The following is a 7,583-nucleotide window of genomic DNA, read 5'->3' on the forward strand; positions in this document are numbered from 1 at the left end:
ATAAACCAGTACGTCTTATATACCAATTTTTTTTCTTTCAAACTCTCGAAAAGTAGGGGGTGCGATTTATGGTCCAGAAAATATAAAAGAACCCTCTTACACTAGCACAGCTTCCGCCAAGACCAATACAGAATAATGTGTTAGACTAATACAAATGTCTAGTGTTATAATTTTTCTGTGGATATTTATGTGTTAAAAGTAAGCATTAGTTATTGTTTTTCTCTCAGAAGGAAACTGTGGAGAAGCTTACAATATGCATCAGGGAGAACATCCAAGATGTCATCCACCAGGAGCTGGAGACCATATAACTAAAGTTCCTGAGGCGCTTGCGGATTTCTGCAGGAGCAGTTGACTGAGGTGAGCATTCAGAACAGCGTGCATTCACTGCCAAAATGTGGCAGTTTTTAACATGCACTTAATCGTAAAAAGTCAGACCTCACAATTACAAACTTTGCATCCAACACAACGGTACCTTCTCTATATTTAATGTTCATTATACCAGTATTAAATTCATTAAATGCTGATAGTGGCGAGAAATGTTCTGCTTATAGTTCACTTCGTTACATTGAGGTTTCACTGCACAATGCAGTTGTGCAAATTTGCATGTTACAGCATTGTGAAAATTTCGTTACATTGAAATACTATAAGTACGGGCATAAATATTTCAGCTGATTGTTGGAGAGAAGCTCATCGACTAACCGTCGACGTCGTCACGAAATTCGTATCCCAAGCACGTACCATCCTCCGCTGTACATGCCCTGCACTTGTTTGTGCAGTGAATCGCCGGTGTAGTTGCTTGCAACGCTGTGGAAACGATAGAAGGCACAGGTTTTAGAGTGGTATTTGGGACTTGTGTGACCTTGTACTAAGTACATTTTTCTAGTCAAGATAGCAGTTTGGGCAAGTTGGACGAAGTTCATGACATAAAAGCATGAAGCACCGAAAAAACAAACAAGCAATGTAAATAAACGTAAGGACTGAAGACACAGGCGCCGGCTGTCATCTCAATTTTATTGATCAAAGATCATACCTACAAGGACGTCGAATAAGGATGTATTATAGTACACTATCTCAAGGACATGTGGCAAAATGTGGGCACTTTTTTTTATTACACGACAAGGAATTTTTATGTGTCGTTGCTGTTTTGTTGGACTTGCAAAATTTGCCACATGTCTGTGAGAGTGTCCAGTAACCCACTCGTCTTCTATGTGCTTATTTGTACATTCTTGGCCAATAAAATTCTGTTGGTAGAGAGTGCCTGTGTTTGCAGTTTTTGACCAGGCTCCTATTCCCCAACTTTGCTGCTTTGTGCTGCTTTTAACGTCATAGACATTTTTCCAGCATTGCAAATTTTGGCTCAGCTCATTCATTTTCGTTGTTGCTTGGCAGTTCGATCCTCTAACGATAAAAGCAAGAATTAATGATAAAATGGACAATTAACTGAGTTGCTCGTTCATTGTGGCAAGCTGGTGCGAAAATCACTAGAAGATTATGACAAAATGAATAGATGCAAATGAAGCACCTTCATAATTATTGTGTCTATCCTTTCGTCTTCCCATTGCTGTGTATTTGTGCACCCTATAATAGCCCAGCCCATTGCCACGAAGTTGCCAAATTTCACACGTGTTTCATAATATCACACGTACCGTCGACACTCGTTACCACGGGCTGTATAATAATCTAGTGAGAATGATCCAATATTTGACAGTCTGTTCCTTCTGAAATTATGGCCATGGTATGTTGTGAAATGGTGGAACTTCACATATTCTGCTATATAAACTGAAAGTGATCGTAAAACCAATGAATACATTGAAATGAAAATAAATATATAAATGGGATTATGTGGTACTCTTGCAACCATGTAGCATGGCGCCTTGCTGTCTGCTGTTTTTTTGTACGCTAGTTGTAAAAATATGGCAGTTTCTCTGCACTAAAGCATACATATAAGCGCCCGCACACCGGCACGGCTGCGACAACGGAGGTAACCCAGCTGGCCGTCCGCCCAGCCCGAGCATGTTCGCGCCGCCGGTGACGCAAACACCAGCTACAGTGGTTGGTAGAGTAAACCATTACCTTAATTTTATCTTTTGTGATAAGCGACAACCACTGTCGAACCTATGGCACGAACAAAGATACACAACAAGTTCAACTCGGAGCCCACGTCCGGTGACCACTGCACTGCATGCGAGTTGGCTTGATCGCATCACATGCTTCATAATCTGGACACCGCGAATAGCAGACTATCTTCTTTTTTTGTGCGAATCGATGTGATGATAAATGTTTTTGAAGTGCCGTATGCTGCTGTATGGTGCCTATGTTGATGCACAGTTTCTGCTTTGCTACTGCCATTGTCCTGCACATTTGTTTTGACTTTGAATTGTTTCATAGTTGACCAGGTATAGAGTTGAGAATGGCTATATATATATATATATATATATATATATATATATATATAAAAGTCATATCTGACACAAAAATACCTATGTATATCCAGTATTTGTTTTTATCATATATTGATTACATGACACGATATTGGTGAGGAACCTTTCAGATTTACTTTGTCCTGCCATCATTTGCCGAATGTGTGAATCCTTAACATGCAGTTAAACCTCGTTATAGCAAAATTTGCATCTGACACAAAAATATTTCTTACATGCTGACATTGGCAAAAAAAAAAAAACGTTGGGCTTACATTGTAGTATCCACCAATTTGTTTCATCCACATTTGTTATATCAAGGTTTCAATTGTGTAATGAAGTTATGGAAATCAGCACTTTACTTCATTGCAAGGAAACCTTGTTAAGATCTAAATATCCTCAATTTGAGCCTAAATTGTTAAGTTTATCAACTAAGCATCGACGTCATTATGAAATTCATATTGCAGGCACAACCCCCCCCCACTTCCCATGTGCATGCAGTGTAACTGCCGCTGAAGTTGCTTGTACCACTGCGGAAACGTCAGAAGGCATAACTTTACTAACAGCATGCGGTACTTTCACCTTGCACTACCGCTACACATTACAGGATAGCAATTAATTTTGGGTGAGTTGGTCGAAGGTCATGATTAAAGAGCAGCACAAAGCACCGATGTCTGGGAAGTGTGTATAAATGAAAGGACTAAAAACACATTTTTTTCTGTTTTCTTTCTTTTCTTTTGTTGCTTTTGTTCCCTTAGGCTCTTCTGTTCTGGACTTTCTCGGATCTGTAAATGTTGCCAAATGTTTGCGATATATTGTCCAATAAGCCCACTCACCTGGTATGCTCTTTATCCAAAACGATCTTTGGCCACTAAAGCTCACTCAGTAGTCGGTGTTTGTAGTTTTGATGTTTAACTGCACTCCTACTTTATTAATGAGCTCTGGCGCTTGGTGTTGCTGTTACGTCATTGACATTTCTCCAGCCTTGCAAGTTTTGGCTTTGTTGATGTCTAATTTTCCAGGAGCTTGGCAGCTCCATCATGTTTTGATAAAGTGATTGATTGAGCGAGTTGCTGATTTATTCTAGCCAGCTGGGTGTGAAAATCAGTAAGACACGAAGATGAAGTGAATAGGCACGGTCGAAGCACTTTTCTGTCCATCCCTTAATATTACATTTTGGTGCGAATTTGCATGCTAGGTGCTCATGATAAGTCCACGTATTTGCCACAATGTTGATGAATTTAATGCATTTTTATATACACTTTGAAGCAACAATCCCTTCAATAAGCTTTAATTTGGCAGAAAACAATTTCCGTAATGTTGAGGGAAGTTACAGAAACATCCATGCAGTGCTTAAATTGAGTAAGGGCAGCCAAACAGAGCAGCTGCTTTTCATTTGCAAAGCTTACTACAAAATAACGGTTTCACATGTTACATTTACAATTTACAGATGTAAGGTTATGTTATTATTGGTGCAACTTTGTGCTTGCAGTAGGAGACGAACTATGCTTTGGTCATTGGGTCAAATTGTGCACCGTGGCCGCTGCTCGCAGAAACATGTCGCTCTGATCATTTGGTGGTAAATAGGTTTGTATCTGCAACACCTTCCATGTAATAAGTACATCATATTTTGCAACATAAAAGTATGAGACAAAAGCACAGCACAACACACTAAATCAGTTTTCGAATCCAAGTATTCTTTGAAAACTCAATTTCTGTTAGATTTGCAATCATGGGTTGATTACAGGAGAAAATGAAGTTCAAAGTTCAATTTTGTGAATTTCGCACCAATGCATCACTACTGGTGCATAATGGATTTCAAAACATTTTTTCCTGCTTGGGCCGCGTTGGCTCGGTAAAAGTTCCCGAACATTTCCATGTTCAGTCTCTGGCTCCTTATCTTCACCGATCAAAAATTGACTTGGCCCAAGCAGAGGCCGTCAAAATTCCCCCGGCGTCACGGCTAGCTAGGGCAGGAACTTCCAAGGCTTCGTCGTCCCCAATATTTATTTTTTTTAACATTTCCTGGCTTACCAGTGGCCACTTCTCGTGGTAAGAGCGGTGCTTTTGGTATTGTAGATGCGTAATTTACTAGTACAGGTGAAATGAATTTTCTCTTTAGTGTCCTTTTAAAGTTATCTTGAACTACATGACACGTTTCTATATCTTTCTTTCGCATGTGATGCACTATTTTTTGGGTCCCGATTGCGAGTAGCTAGAGAAGTGTCTGGATAGCTGCACTCTCTTCCTGTCCTCATTTGGCAACACCAACCAAAACTAGTAGAGCAAATCTTTATTCATGAATAGCTCGGTGGTTGAAATGCTCTGTTGTCAGAGACGAGGCCTTAAGCCTGAATCAGTTCATGACGCAGCCTCCATGTCACTGATGGGTAGAGAACGCAATACCACCCATGTAATCATGATATCATTGTGTGTCTGAGTACTCCAGCTGACCGGAAATAGCTCGGCTGTTAATATCAGATGTGAAGCTAACTGCAGCCGAGCAGGAGGTTATAAGGTAGGATTTCTGAAATTCCCGTAACATTGCGCTGAGGGAAACACAAAAAATTTTAAAATAGATGGTCTTTAAAATATCTAGGACCACCCTCACTACAGCCTATCTGATAGCCAGATTATGACTTTCTGTCATAAAACCCTATAATTAAATTTGTATTGACAATTTCCATCTGACGACATTTTGGATGCTGCAGAACATGCGTGACATACAGGTGACATAGACCTGCATAGGCTTGCGTGACATAGACCTATGCACAGGACGTTAAAGCACCATAAGTACACTTTTTGACGTGGTGAACGTAATAACATCCAAGTGTTCACTTTCAGGTACATTTGAGTGACACCTCAAGCTGGGATGCTCTGTTCCACAGCAGTCGATGACACTTCGGCATGAACTTCTGCAGCGCCTCAAATCTGCTCTGAAGCTTACTTGCTACTAGAATACTGCTTTTAACAAATTAAAACTATTTTACAGTGATAGTGGTTATAGGCAGACTCTCTTGGTCGTTTTGATGTTGTGACATCAAAGCATGGCTCGTGCCCATGAGGGCGATTTGCCTGACTGAAGGTGGTGAAAACTACACACAATGACATGAGAAAGGAACACTCAAAGAGGAAACGTTTTGTATCATGGGCGCAGCAGCATACTTCACAAAGAAAAAAAATGGGACCACAGTCGGCACCCCCTTGCAGCATATAATCGTCCGGCCGTTTCGGTGAATTTATGCGGAGCTGCTATAACATACTTGTGGCTGACGTGCATCAAATGAAGATGGGTTTGACGTTGACAGAATTTAACCTAGCTTATTAGGTGGAAATATGAGGAACATTTTGCAAACACAGGAGAAGCAGCGGAAGGAAAGAAAAAAAAAACACCAATTGTTTCTGTCTTGTTACATAAAGAACTGATGTCAGTAATATATAAGTTGAAGGCAGAAATACATGTGGGACACTACAGCTGTCACCTTTTCCATTGCCAATGCAGGAGGAGGTGGAATAAACTTTATTTAGAGAAATGAGCAGACGGTAAAATCGTCCGAGGTGGGCGGCGTCCCTAGTCCAGGATGCCGTGGGCCTAAGCTAATAGCTGAATCTAAAATTTCCCTTTAGCCTCTTACTGCAGCACAGTGTGGCCAGCCGGTCTACATTGGCTAACCTCCCCGTCTTTCTCTCGGAGTGCACTGCAAGAACATAACAGTCGCAGTGCCTTATACGAATTCACACTCTGGACCCACATATTTACAGTTGGAAGATTCTACCTCAGCCACTTTCCTTTTTCTTTTTTCACGGTATTACAGTAACATCTTAATGTAACAGCACGCCTGATTAGCAAACTAGTGACGCTGATAATGGACACTGCAACAAAGTAAAAGAATTGCCAGATGGTCTGTGCGTGTGACTGTCATTGTGTCCAGTGTTCTGAACTCCACATCTCGGCCACTTGACTGATGCTACAGCAAAGAATACTGTGCTTGCAGGATACTGGCCTCTTGAGCGCTCACTAAAACAATTTGCTGGTGGCATGCTCTGCAGCTTATCCATAAAGCAGCACTGTGGCAAATTATTTCAAATAAAGCCAGAAGAAGCAAAAGACAAGAAAAAAAGTTGTCTCCCACCACTTAACCAACTAGGAGCACCACCTTCAAAACGGAGACCAGCTTGGACTAGAGTCATCACTGAATCGTGTTTTCTTCTCAAAAGAAGTGGCAGAGTTGCTGCTATCGCGGGGCTATTACGTTAACGCTTCACGTTAAAGAGAAAAACATGCACCGTTTTAATAGTCGACTTTCGGTAATATTTACAGGACCAACAGAATTGATCGAGTTATCCGGCAGGCCGAATTAAAAGTAGCGGGGAGGGATGCGAACACACCACGTCCTTTGGCTGTATTTGCAACGCGTTCCCGAACCAAATGCGCACCCAGTTTTCATGATCCACTGTACAAAACAATGTGCACGTAAAAAACCTGTAGAGCTTACCTTCAGAACATGGAAATTTATTACTTCAGTTAATGCCCATAGTGGTCAAGCACAACAGCTTTTTATCGTTCTCGTCCTCCGTGGCGTCCAATCTGTTTGATATTCCGCATTTCTTGAACGACTCCACAACCATCGCGAACGAGGTAGTGGCCCCCGCCTAGACCACCGTGGCCTAGACTGCCAGTTCGTCCTGCGACGCATGCAAGGCTCCGGGAAATGCTCCGGGGCGCCGAAGGCATGTGACTTTGTCGTTATTTGCGAATAAAACTATAGAAGCTAATAAAATATGAGAGCGGCGCGTCGTTGACGCAATGATCCTGAGTGGTATACCACAGAACACCTATATAAACTGGGCACATGTGCACTATAAAAGTTGGTTCTTTATGCTGTAATCCTGAACAAAAACTTGTTTTGCCGCCTCTTTCTGATGGCAATGGCGATGACGCTGGCTCCTTTTTTGCTAACGCCACAAACGGTTTGAAGTGGTAAAAAAAGCTGCACATTAGATTAGGGCAAGAACGATAATAATTGCTTGTGATCTGGTGTTCTCGCTTCGAAATAAACCACATGTATGCGAAAATCAGCGCCGATCGTCATACTTTAAGTTGCTCCGCAGCAGACGACAACACGCACTAGCTGCCCGGTGTTGCTATGCAAATTTTCTCGTTGT

At 41.5% G+C, this 7,583-nt stretch overlaps 1 long non-coding RNA gene across 1 annotated transcript; it reads right to left on the reverse strand.

The window, feature by feature from the left end:
• Window positions 1–237: 237 nt before the first annotated feature.
• On the reverse strand, window positions 238–7,303 carry LOC125940535 (uncharacterized). Its single transcript, XR_007463739.1, has 3 exons — window positions 6,914–7,303; window positions 700–804; window positions 238–336 (listed from the first exon to the last, which is right to left on the reverse strand). It is a non-coding gene; the product is annotated as an uncharacterized LOC125940535 (long non-coding RNA).
• Window positions 7,304–7,583: the final 280 nt, after the last annotated feature.

This window comes from Dermacentor silvarum, chromosome 10 (assembly GCF_013339745.2).
Source record: "Dermacentor silvarum isolate Dsil-2018 chromosome 10, BIME_Dsil_1.4, whole genome shotgun sequence".
Lineage (NCBI taxonomy): Eukaryota > Metazoa > Arthropoda > Arachnida > Ixodida > Ixodidae > Dermacentor > Dermacentor silvarum.